This window comes from Mus caroli, chromosome 8, assembly GCF_900094665.2.
Source record: "Mus caroli chromosome 8, CAROLI_EIJ_v1.1, whole genome shotgun sequence".
NCBI classification, from domain to species: domain Eukaryota; kingdom Metazoa; phylum Chordata; class Mammalia; order Rodentia; family Muridae; genus Mus; species Mus caroli.
In genome coordinates this window covers 13,146,381-13,160,074 of record NC_034577.1, presented here as the reverse complement: position 1 = coordinate 13,160,074, position 13,694 = coordinate 13,146,381, and the positions used below count along the sequence as shown (strand labels likewise).

Here is a 13,694-nt window from a genome sequence, read left to right as displayed (position 1 = left end):
GCAGCATGGAAGTGTAAGCCGAATAAACCCTTTCCTCCCCAACTTGCTTCTTGGTCATGATGTTTGTGCAGGAATAGAAACCCTGACTAAGACATGCATGTTCTTCAGTAACCAACTAGATAGAAGCATTTGATTCTTTTTAAAGTTGTATTTACCTCTTTTACAACTTCTTACTGGTTTTTTGTGAATTTCACATCATGGACCTCAATTCTACTCATTTCCGCCACCCATCATACCTGCCTTCCACCCTTCCAGCCTCCCTACCAACAACCAAAAATAAATTTCATTGTAGAAGCAGTACTGTGTCTCACAGTAAACACATTGTTCACACTTCTCTGCTTACAAATGTTCATTGCAATAATGGGTTGGCCTGATACCTCTGACTTTAGCTACTCTATTGATATAGGAATCTTACTGGGACTTATCTCCGATATGCTGTTGTTGCCCATGTCATGGAGATCCTGTAGCTTTGGAGCTGTAGGACCAGCCCCTTTATGCACTCTAGTAGTTCGTTGAAGGGGTAAATGTTCGGGTTGGGCTGATTCAAAGCCCTAGATCTGAGCCTGATAGTTCTCTAAGCTGATCAGCCTGCCAGCTTTCCTGCTCTCATGCCTTTGGAGCTAGCTCACCTACCTCCCTACCATCAGGGTCAGCTCTACTATACTGTCCAGGTGAGGTGTAAGCCCTATTCTCCTGCTTTCATGACCCCATGAGGCCAATTCTCCTGTCAGCCTGCCACTAGTGGCAAGGGGAAACTGGAGGAATCTCTTCCTTGCTGATGTCACCACAGATCAGGACTGGCTCTCCTGTACTCACACCCTTGTGGTGGCTCACCCTCAACCCTCATATATATGGCAAGCTCTACTGTACTGCAACAGGTGAGGAGCCAGGGAAGCTTTTCTGCTGTGATGACTTGGGAGTCATCTCTCTTGCCTGCAATAGATGGCAAAAGGTGGGGTGGTATACATCTGTGTATTTCCCATGTCACTGCTGGCAGACAAATTGTGGGGCCAGTTCTCCAGCTATCATGACTGTAGGACATGTCTGCTACATGCTTCAGGTGGGAAGGGGAAGAGGGAGAAGGGTATCTCTCTCTTGCCCATGCCACATCAAGGGATATGAGTGATAGGACCAGCTCTCCATGTTTTTGTTCTGAGGTGGGGGTGCTCACCAGCAATTCCCTCAATGTTCAGGGCTAACCATTGAGGACTGTGATTCACTGTAGGGACGTTTGGGTTTCCTGCTGTCATGCCTCCAGGTCCAGCTCTCCCACAATGCCCAGGTGAGGAGTGGGACCAGATCCGCACAGCCCTCTGACATCAACATGTTCCCAGGCAACAGATCAGACCAGAATGTCCACCCAGCCTTTGGTGGTAACAGACCCCTAGTGCTTCAGGATCATGGACCAGATGTTGCCTCTAGTGGCACCACAGGCTGGGACCTCACCATGATAAAAGGTGGCATCACCAGCTACCCACATCAGGCTATTCCTCACTACCCTCGAGTCTCTGGTTCTGCCTCTCTTCATAAGTGCCCAAATCTGCTGTTTCTCTTTCATTTGTCCATCACTCACTTGCTCCTCTTAGAGATGCCAGGAATCTCTGAGTGTCCAGTACAGGGCAGGAATCATCTCAGGCATTTTCTGCCTCATAGCCCTGTGCAGTGTCCCACTGGTGATTGTCTCAGGTTAACTCCATGGCTATGCCCCCTGGAATCAGTAGTCATCTCAGACTCACTTTTTTATTTCCAGGAAATTCTTGGCTACTAGTCATTCAGATGTTAATAGGTCAGAATACTGAGTGTAGACATAGCCTCTCCCTTCTCTACTGATACACATGTGACACAACGATCATACCTGCAATGCTTCAAAGTACAGTGCATGTATTTTTTTAATTTTTTATGTGTATCATGTTTTGTCTAAATGTGTGTCAGTGTACCATGTACATGCAGTGCAGTGGAGGCCAGAAGAGGACATTAGATCCCCATGTAACTAGCATTGTGTATAGTTATTAGCCTCTGTTTTGATGCTTGGAACAGAAACATGGTCCTTTGCAAGAACAATGTGTGCTCAGCCACTGATCCATCTCTGTAGCCCTGATGACCTAACTCTTAATTGAAAGAATATGAAAATGCTCACTGTTAGGCTTGTGAGATGGCTGAGGAGATAAGAGAGGACAATTTGATTCTTGGGTTCAAGATAGAAGGAACAAGTTATCCTCCATATGTTAAGTCATGGCAAATATGTTTTCTCACACACAAATCATAGTGTGTACTCATATATACATACATATATATATATATATACATACATACACACACAGACACACACACACACACACACACACCACTGATAACATAATTTAAAGCATGATTTTAAAAACTAGTAGAACACTCATTCGGAATGTTTAATTGAGTATCATCTAGGTGATGCTTTACACTTCTGAAATTTATAATTGAATAGCAGAATGGAGCATTTATCTATACACAAGGACATACCAAATACACAATGTTCTAGTGAATGAAATATTGGATAGCAAAATATAATTGCATGATCTTACTATAGATACTGATGTGGGATTACAGACTCTGGGCTTTGAAAACATGTTATATTGTGATGTGAAGAATTTGCTGATCAGGCTCTTATTGCCTGCCACAAAACTCATGGGCCACTGCAGATGCCATGGCCACACTACAGAGCAAAGAGACAGCTTTGTTGTCCTTGGGAAATTTGTATCTGGGAAGGAAGAAAGCTCACAGTGAATAGGTACATATGTGCTACATCCACTCCAGTAGTGACAAGTGGGACAGGCCCTGAAAACCTGGGCGCTGTCCCGAGGTGAAAAGTTCACGGAAACTTAGTCTCCTGGAATCATGGCATCCTGTATAAAGAATGCTCCAATGTCCTCGCTTTAGTTGGTAAACAGATCTGTGTGCTTTCCCTTAATATTGCTTTATTACGAGTGCTCCTAAGGATTGATATTTTGACACATAGCTAAGTTAGATTCTAGGCAGTCCTTGATCCGACCCTGGGCATGGATAGCTAAGTCACTGCCCTACACAGAAATTTACCATTATCTAGGAAGAAGGAAGTTTGTGACCTAAAGAGGAACCAGAGTAGATAGATACTTAGAACTATAGGTAGCTGAGTTACACCCATACACAAACAAGTATTTACAATGGCCTAGGGGGAAGGTGGACTATACAATAGACTAGAGTAGGGACTATGGCAAAGGCACGAAGCCCTTGCCCCTGGCTTCTAAGTTTAAGTGGACCTTAGGTGGAGCTGTTTTTGATCCCAGTTGTTAACGTTGAGTTTTACCCCAGTTGGTTCCTGCCAGTTCTTCCGTGTTTGTATTCCTCTGTTTTGTGTAAGAATTCAGTAACCTCTTTGTACCTTGCCGGTGTGTCACCTAACTTCCCTATTTTCTTCTGTATAAAAAGTTTGATACTCGATTTGACAAATTACATTCAGATCCACTCTCCCTTGTGTCAGGTCTGTCTGTCAATTCTCGCCGACTCCTTGCCCACCTGCAACCAGAGACCCTTTCCATGCAGACAAGGGATCAAGAGGGTCTGCAGCACATATGTAGAGGGCATCTGGTCAATGTGATGTGAACAATGAGAGCAGGCTTGGTGTTGACAGATCCTGAGGGAGTGGGTTATACTACCATTGCGCATCAAGAAAGGACATCCTTAAGAAAGTAGCTTTAAGATCTGGAAATAGATGAGGGCTGGGTACAAGGCTAATGCTGAGAGCATACCTAAGGCTAGGGTTGTGAGAAGGGCTAAAGTAATGATCATTCCTAAGGGCTGGGAGCATGGCTAAGGATGGTGGCTGGCTAAGGCCTGCCAACATGGGTAAGGTGCAAAGCATAGCTAAGGAATGGGAGCATGGCTAAGGTGGAGAGTATGGCTAAGGGCTGGGAGCAGGGATAAGGGTTGGGAGCAAGGATAAGGAAAATCCTTTAAGGCATCATGAAGATCTACTGGCGGGTGCTGAGGATGGGAGTTCTCAAGTACAAGGGCAAATTACAAAGAGGATCAGAAGAAAAAAGTCCCTGAGGAGAGAGAGGCTCACATGAAGCACAGGTCATAACCTAGATAGAGTGAGAAGTGCCCTCTAGTGATGACCTCGAAGCTTTACCTCCAAAGTTATGGAAAGATGCAGGTGCCTCTGAGTTGTGGCCACCTGACTTGAGGTGTAACAAAATCATGTCACTCATAATTGTGGCTCACAGAAGACAAGAAAAGGGCCTACTGGATTAGTTAGTTTTTTTGGTGAATGCTGGGAAGGCAGGTGGTATGACATGGAAGACCTGGCAGAAGTGACGGTTTGTGATCCCAGGAAAGCAAGGACTGGAGATGGTGCAGTGATTCTCTTACTGGACCATGTTACAGAAGGAAGAGATTCACCACATCTAACCTGAAAGTCCCCACAAAACACCCTCCACAACAGTAATGGTTTTCTAAAAGAGTATAAGAATGTAAACAGAAAGTGTTTCTCTCACCCATTCCCATACCTGCTTACAGGGGCTTATTTGAGAATCTGCTGTCTTGTGGCCTTTTGCCATTTTGACATTCTTCACACATTAAAAGACATCTTGGGGCATGAACTACACTACAAAAGAACACATATTTTCCCCTGGTGGAAAAGTGACGCTTGAGAGTCTTGCACCTCATACTAAAGCAAAGAATTAGAAGGAAAGCAGGTAAATTCATGCACGTGTTGCATTCTGTTTTAATCTTTATTTTTAGATAAATGCTAATCTCAAAAACATAAGAAAAGTCACCTTGTCTACGTGTTTAAGGCTTCAAAGTCCATGAGGAGCATCTCAATGTTAAGACACACAAGAAAATCACCCAAGGTCTGTGTGTGACTTATTAAGTAACGCATGGTTCCTACTTCAAAAATAAAAAAGTGATGTCTTGCCTGTTTTCTCTCATCTTGCATTAAAGCTTGAGAAATGAGTAGTAGATGAGTGAGTATAATGAAGTTTGCTTGGCATAAACAAGCAAAATATACTTAAGGGTAGATTTTTAAAATCAGCAAATATACACTCCTACAATTAGAGGAACTGTGCATGCCCACTGTCACATGGCATGGGCTTTGTGTGCTATAGGACAGCATGGTGCAAATTGTAAAGTTGAAGAGAAAGAGATTCTGCTCATGATCATGCACACATATTGGAATCCCTGAGCTGGAGTTCTATGTCTAAGCACACATGGCAGTCAAGGTTAGTTTGTCATCAGCAGTCATACCCCTGACTTCCCAGTACCAGTAGTAATTTCTTCTCCCTTCAGTCAACTTCTGGAGCTAGATATTCCCTGAGGTCCATTGCTCTTCCTCATATCCCTGACAGAGGCTCTCAGAGCCCATTTAGACTCCACTTTCTGAGGTTAGATCAACATGAAATGTGAGTTAGTGCCTCACAGGGAATATATGTTACATAACCTGGTGTGTGCTTCCAGAGGCCAGCTCAGTTGGTAACTGCTACATGTTGAATCTCATGCCACTGTGCATGTGTTTACAAACAGGTGCAGGGGAGCCTGAATCACACAACACGGACCGATTTTGCTAAGGAACCGTGAAGGATTGCAGTCTGGGCTAAAGGAATTTTGCTAAAAGACATGTGGAGTCATATCAGGTCTCTTAATGTGAGGCACATTGCTGAGGAAAGTAGTCTTGTATCTGTGGTAGAACTAACTGGTGACATGGTGATAACCACTTGAGTTATTGACCCAGGACTTCAGGGACTTAAAATATCTACATTGGCCTTAATACTGGGACAAAAAGAAAAATTGTGCCCATTTAATTTCCTAAGCATCTCTTTGTCTATCATCTGTGTCAAACTTTTTGACAGATCCTGCAAAGTTTATAGCTGAGAACCATGCAATTGAATTACCAAATAATAATAATAACAACAAAATTCTCATGTTTTAATTAAGTTTATTATTTTCTGTTCTGTATTGCCCTCAGGAATACATGGTCCATGGGCTATTGGTGGGGCATGACGTACTTAACTTTTCAAAGGGTGCTCTGTAAACAAATGTCTAAAGTTCTCATTTTACAGATGAGAATAAAATGATTAAAACAAGATTGCTACAATGTAAGTGACTTCTTGAGGGCAACTCACATCACTGCACTGAGGTAGGTGCACCCAAACTCCTGTCAACAGTCCTCATAGTCAGACAATGTGGATGTTCACATGGTGGTAATTCTGCTAATAGTCCAGCCTCTTGGTCATTACAAATGGGTAGCTACATCACAGCTTTTGTACTGAGTGGTGGCTTACCATTTATTCCTTCAAATGAGGCTGTGATCTAGTTTAGCCTTCAATTAATCTGCCATGTGTCCTTGGGGCCACCCTCCTTTCCATTCACCTAATTTATGTCAGGGTATCCACTAGCGCTTTATTTATGGATGGTGCCTAGGCTTTTCAGATTCAAGAACCACACTTCAGAGTTTTACCAGTGGACAGTAAATCTCAGTGTAAAAAGTGACTATCCAGAATGCGCTGAGAGACACATAAATGGATGAGGTAGAAACAGCTTGTGTGGTTGTACATAGGGTTGTGATTTGACTTGCTGACTTACAAAGGTGTCACAGAAGTCTCAGCTCTGTGACTCTATGATATCCATACTTCTTACTGTGGAGGTCTGTGTTCACAGCACAGAAAAGCCAGCTGTGTCACCAGATGTCCAACACATGAAACCAGCCTTTCGCTCTTTTCTATCTATTTGCATTAATTTAACTTCAATTTTCAAAGTCCCATTTTTTTTTTTAAGAAAACTTTTCTTTAGGACTTCGATCAAAAGAAATTGCAGGTTTGTGTGGACTACAGTTTTCTGACCATGAGGGTGGAACAGATGGAAGCAGATGGACAGAACATGTCCTCATGGACGCTCTGTGCCTACAGCCTGCTGTAAACTTCCAAGAGTCTGTCTAGCCCTCAGGCACATAACAAGTGTGGCTATCTTTCATTCTTATGTTCCTCACGAAGGAGCTGCAACCCAGCTGGGGATCTGTTGCTACAGTTTGCTTCAGCAATTAAGAACTAAAGGTGGTAGGTCATGCTGATTCCTAAGAAAGCATATACTAGGCGGACTGGTTTCAAGTAAGAGCACTTCTGTCTGCATTTCTGAATTTTGTTTTTTCTTTCTTGGTTAGTAGGAATAGCAAATATTTTCCTTGTCTGCCTAGAAACTGCAATGTGCTGGTATCAAACCTTAACACTCTGTATACAGTGTACCAAGGTTGTTGGTCCTCTTCCAGGGTATATAGTGATTAGAATTTAAAGCAATCAGATTAAAATCACTTAACATGGGCATGACTACTCTGATGGCTTGTCATGACTCCTCAGAGTCCCAGAGTCTTGGCTCTTACTAGCCAGCAGAACTCAGTGTGGTCTGAAAGTCAGGATCCTAGCCTTGTATTTACTGCTTGTTTCTTCATTTGCGATTTCTCTGACAACTTTTCTAACTGATGGTTGTGGTGATCCTTGATGTTGGAAGAAGAGAAGGAGGGAAAAGAAAAAGAGAAAGAAGAGGGAGAAGAGGAGGAAGAGGAGGAGCAAGTTGGATTAGGATCAGGAAGAGGGGGAAGACGAGGAGAAAGAGGAGGAGAAGAAGAGGGATAAGGAGAAGAAGGAGGAGAGGGAGGAGAAGCAGGAAGAGAAGGAGGAGGAGAAGAAGAGGAAGAAATTTAGATATGCTTCTAGCAGTTCATGTTGTCTGCAGGCTTAATGGTGTGAAGGACTCAGTGTGTAGATTTCAGTGTTCTGTGAATCAGGTGCTGTAGGGATCCCCCCTCCCTCCAGTGCTCTGGATGCATATGAGGGAGTATGGTAAAGAAATGACTGGCATGACTGCTTGAATATTAGGAAAGGTTTCCATTGTAGAAATGACAGAGGGAATAGCCAGAGGCATCTGGAAGAGTCCAGAGCAGAGAGATGTAGACTGGACATCACCAGAGCTAGGTAAGTGGGAGGGTGAAAGAAAATACTGGAGAGATTGAAACAGCAAGGGATAAGGAATAGAGCAGAGGTAGAGGGAGCAAGAGAATAAGAGAGAGTAAATGGGAGTATGAGCTATAATAGAGCATAGTGTTAATAAGAGAGAATAATACAGAGAAAGAGAGAGAATTCTACACATGACCATGGGGGAAGGGAAAGAGGGGAGGGAGGGAGGGAGGGAGGGAAAGAGAGAGAGAGAGAGAGAGAGACAGAGACAGAGACAGAGAGAGAGACAGAGACAGACAGAGAGAGACAGAGAGAGACAGAGAGAGACAGAGAGAGACAAAGAGAAAGAGAAAGAGAAAGAGAAAGAGGAAGAGAAAGAGAAAGAGAAAGAGAAAGAGAAAAAGAGAGAGAAAAAGAGAGAGAGAAGAGTGGGACAGAGTGAGAGGAGGGAGGCAGAGAGGGGATGGAGAGAGACTGAGAGAGGGAGATAGAGAAAGAAAGAGAGACAGAGAGACAGAGGACTACAGGGGAATAGCAGGATTCCAAGAATAAGTAGCTAGGCAGTGAAGTCCAGAATGTAGAGAAGTTTAGGGTAAGGTGGAAAATGAGAAGGGCTGGGATGTTAGTATGAGCTTTAAAATGAGTAAGGGGTACTGGTAATGCTGAGTGGGCCTAGGGGCCAGGGTGAGCTACACATATGCTAATAGGCACCACAAGTAGTGATATGTCCCTTCTGCCAGAATTAAGGGAAATTACTCCTTTTGGCAAATGGGAACTAATTTCACAACTTCATGAGAAATGCTGGCCTTTACCTAATCAGAAGATATTGTTTCATATTGAGCTCATTTCTGAATATTCCAACAGCTTGAGACCTAACATCTCAATCTTTGGTTGATGATAAGGATGGTTTAGTCTCCTCCATAACTGCTTCAAAGCTGGGGAGGGCCTTGTGGTGGTCAAGGAAGGGTGGAATGTGGGTAAAATCTTGTAGGGGAGGGGTTTATGTAATGGCTAAAAGTATCTAGACCTGCAGAACCATATTAGGCTAGTGACAATGAAATGGAGGCCACTGTGAAACAGTTTCAGAGTCACAATTGATTCCTGGAATGGTGTCAGTCAGCTGAGTGAAAATCTAACATATGTATGGAACAAGGTAAAATTAAGGGGTTTAGGAGAAAATCCTTATCTTGGATTTACACTTGAATATTCTGGGCCTGTCTTGTGGTCCTGGTGGGTAGAGGAAGGGGGAGGAAAGTAAAGGAGAGGAAAGTAAAGGAGAGGAAAGGAAAGGAAAGGAAAGGAAAGGAAAGGAAAGGAAAGGAAAGGAAAGGAAAGGAAAGGAAAGGAAAGGAAAGGAAAGGCAAGGCCCTACCCTCAGGGGCAGGCTGTAGGCAGGAATACTCAGTCAAGGGATCTGTTGTCCATTGGACCTGTATTGATAGATCCAAGTTGTAACTCCCTGAAACTTACATGGATTTTTTTTAAAAAGTTTACAAAAAAGAAATAGAAGTCTTTGATATGTTGGCAGGACCACTGTCTATAATCTTCACTCAACATCTCCATAGGAAGAGCACCTAAGGAGTGTCTTTGAACAGCTGGTGGAGACTTAAGTCTTTGAGCCTGGGCAAAGCTGAGCCTGAAGAATGTCCCTGGGATAGCACAGATCTGGGTGTGTATGGGGTGGACAGGAGTGTTTGTAGCGCAATGAGAAGCACTGTTAAGTCTAGTTAGCAAATAACTAGAGGAAACTTTTTTTTTGAGCCTGTGACAATGATAATAGCAAACAGTTCTTTACCAATAGCTAAATTAATAGTTTATAAGAAATCAATTGATTAGTAGAAGAAGTTTTAACATCATATGTATGCTCTTTAAGTCTCATTTTTTTTACATACCTTAAGTCATTTATCTTGTATTAGCTCATCTTAAATTGCTTACTTCATCTTTTACAACCTCCATAAACTTTAAACTTCTTTTCTTTCATCTAGAAACAATCAGTCCCTTGTCATAAAACCTAGGTGCTGATTACTGAGAGAAGTCAGTTTGTCAGTTTGTTTTATTTAAAGGAATAGTAAAAGCAAATTTTTAGTTAATACCACCAGCATGGTAGCTTGAGTTTGTCTTGATGTTGAAACATGTTTTTGAGTTTGTCCTCCTCAGCATGAAGCCTGTCAGCAAGGTAACCTGTCTATCAGTCTGCCTTTCTCAGCAGAAAACCTAGTGCATCAAGGAAAAGTCAAGCCTGTTTTTTTACATATGAAATAGGCTAACCAGCAGCTGCAGCCTCTAGGGTGAGGAGCTGGCCAAGGGCTGCTTGCTGTTGCAGCATCATCTTCATCATCAGGGGGATCTGAGCAAGTTTAAACACAGAAAGTTTAAACAATGATCTTAAGAGATTTCCTTGAGAGCAGAGAGCAAAGGAGGCTTAGAGATAAGAGGCTTTTGAGAGTGCTGAGAGAGGAATCTTGGAGATAAGAGAATTCCGGGTCATTTGCTTGTGCAANGGCAGAAGTTGTTAACCTTCTGTGAGAATTTNAAAATTNAGTCTACCATCTTTGGCCATTGAGCTGTCCTGAGGCCAAGCAGTAAGACAATGAGGCTTTAAANTCCTGGGGGAGGGAGTGGGGAAAGACAGATTAAGAGTCCTCAGAGCAGCAGGCAAGCAGGAGGAACAGAGCAGGCTACAGGAGTGAGTTAGAAGACAGGTGGGGAGACAGTCAGGAGGAGAACAAGTTGGAGATGAGAGAAACCTTAGTAAGAGACATGGCAGATCACAATGAAGAGCAGAGACTGAAAGGTCAGTGTCCTGGTGACAAGAGTGTCTGCCTAGTGCACCCTCAATCCAAAAACTTATCACAGAGAAATGTCTCAAATCATAAAGGGAATGTTTCACTCTGGCATGATGGGTGCCCAGTGGGGCAAGGCAAATGCCAGTGGTTGGTCACAGAAGCCTTCAGAGACAAACCAGGGAGCTCTGNGGTGGCACTTACTGGAGAAGAGAAAGAGAAGCAGCTGAAGAGGTAGACTCTGAATTTTCAAATAAAAATCAGTGGGTGGCAGAGGACCGCAGAAACAATCCATACCTGAGGAGAGGCATTCAGTTAGGACAAGAGAACACCTGGGTTCAATTAGAAGANTATGGGGGCCCAAAGAAGGAGGTCCTCCTGTGCCTCTCCTGAGTCTAGAGCACCAGGTGTATGTGAGGATTTAGGGGACCAAGGAATATCAAAGAATAGCCTTGGAGTAAAGCCCCAGAGGCCATAGTATGCAAGCTAACTTTCTTTCACACTGGATTTCAGCAATGTAGGGACCCACCTGATGTGGGAAACCTAGTGCTAGAGGTATCTAGTGGTTTGGGGACCTGGTGTTTTAGAGACCCAGTGTTTTGGGTGAGACTTAATGAATTACATCTCCTCCAGTGAAATGAGCCAATTCAAGCCATATTAGATTANATTAAATGAGAAGCTACTTTCTGGTGAGTTCACTGACCCCAAGTACCTAGGCAAGGGAAGTCACCATAGGGACTGGGTAGAGAGAAAAAAAAAAAAAGCACACATGCTGACAGAGAGAGGGGGAGAGAGAAAGAGCAAAGGAGACCAAAATGTTTGGATTATATAAGGAAGAGCCAACCTTTAGACAGGAAAGTTTGGGGGGGCAGGGTATGCTAGGTAGGAACTGAGGGATGCAGAGTAACCTGGAGGCCAAGTCTGCTTTGGTATGTAAAATATGCACATCAGTCCCTTGTAGAAGAAAGCTCAGCCTTGTGTTGATAAGGCAACATAGTCATCTGCGACTGCTTTCTGCTGACATCTGGACATCATTATGGGGAGTGGGCAAAAGAATGGAAATGCCAAGTCCAAAAAGAGCTGGTCCTTTCACTGNTGTCTAGTTTGTGGGACCATTGGGGTAGGAGTGTGCAGGTCCAGTTGAAGTAGTCTGTGAGGCTGGGCCAAACNCCTGTGGACAACTGTTTTGGAGCCATCGTTCTAAGGGAACACCTGGATGTTAGGGGCAGAAGATAAAGCTAGGGAGTTTAGGGAGAAAAACTTTGTCTTGGGTGTACATCTGAAACTCTTAGGCCCATGATCTTGGTAGTTGGAGGAGGGGTAGGGGTGGTTCTCAGGACCAGGGAAAGAGGAATGGATCCCAGGAAGGAACAGGCTGTTGATTGACAGTACTTANTTGTAGTCACTTTGACCTGNGGAGGTGGATTCCAGTGGATTCCCCGGAGCTTACAAGAATCTTTTCTAAGTTTACAGCAGTCACACATTGAGGGGAAGAATCTAAAGGATTTCATCCCTCCCATATACTTCAACTCATTTTCCTATCAGCATCCAAGTTTACTTTCACGCTGTCTAACCTTCATAACTTACCTTTGCCAACCTCATATACCTTACTAGACCCTCAAACACTTTCTTAGCAACTTTCATATCCTCAGACCTTCCATAAACTTTAAATCCTTTCCTATTTAATTATTTACCATGAGACTCAGGTGGTCAAGCACTGGGAACAGTCATTGTAAAATGGTGCCCTTTATCTAAAGGAACTGTAAAAAGCTATTTCCTTCATTAGAGCAGGTTCCATTCTCAACTTACAAGTTGAAACAGAGAGACCAAAAGCCAATTCAAGCCAGATTGGATTATATATTAAATCCAAGTTTATTGGAAAGCTGCTCTAGGGAAGTTACCATGGGATGGGCAAAGATGGGGAAGAGAAAGAGAAAAGGGTGCATGCACTGAGAGAAGAGGAGAGTAAGAGAGAGAGCANCGGAGCCCAAAATGTCTGGATTATGTAGGGGAAGCTTCTGCGAGAAGGGCAGCCCAACCCCTGGACTGGAAAGCTGAGAGTTGGAGACAGGGTATGCCAGGTAGGGACTGACAGGTGCTTTAGTATGTAAAATATGCACTTCTGAGCTGAGCCTTGCCCTGGATTCTGAAGCCAAGCAACTCTTACATCACATAAGGATTTGCTGTGCAGTTTTTCTACTTCCTGGACTCTCTCCCTTTCTCAATGTCTTTTTGGTTATGGAAGTACTTGGAGCAAAGAAATTGCTTAGATACTTCTAGGCAACTTCATAGTTTCTACTTTCAGCCTGTTTTTCTTTCTCTTGATCTGTTTTAACTTTTTTTTTAAGTTAACAAATTATTAGGGATATTTACACACTACAGTGTGACATTTGTTCGATATTTAGGATACCTAGAAGTTCCATCAAGCTACTCAAATTTGGTATCTCAGTATTTAAATTTTTGTGGTGAGAATTTTGAAGAGCTATTCCTTTAGTGAATCTGAAATACACCATCACAGACATAGGAGAACATGCAAAGTAAAATAAGCCAGGCAAAGTACAGAGACTGTCACGTGATTTCTCCTGGGTGTCATCAAAAACTTGTTTCTAGTAGAAAGGTGAGAGGAAAGCCCAGTGGTCAGAACTTGGGGGAGGTGGGATGGAAGAATGGGAAGAGTCTCATATAAACTGAAGAGTTGTGAGACCCCAGGGGACTAACTCAACTTCCTCAGAGAAGGCCTCATAGCAGCTGCTGGCACTGGCAATGGTAGTGTCTCCCCAGCAAGAGTGTCACTGGGGAGGTAACCTTCAGAGCACTTCTCTTTGGGCTCTGACTTCACACACATCTGGATACTTCTGATATGTCCACTGTAGAGCCTCTCTGGAATCCTGCTCATTGCCAATCCCATGGAATTCGCCACCAACTACCTGTTTAGATTTTTGCCTTATCAACT

The 13,694-nt window shown here is 43.3% G+C and overlaps 1 protein-coding gene and 1 pseudogene across 1 annotated transcript in view; one reads left to right on the top strand and one right to left on the bottom strand.

Moving 5' to 3' along the window:
- The window catches only part of Csmd1 (CUB and Sushi multiple domains 1), a 1,596,626-nt gene that overhangs the window by 665,359 nt on the left and 917,573 nt on the right, over window positions 1–13,694 (top strand). The gene's annotated exons all lie outside the window — the stretch shown is intronic.
- Window positions 1,753–1,877, bottom strand: LOC115031837 (annotated as a pseudogene).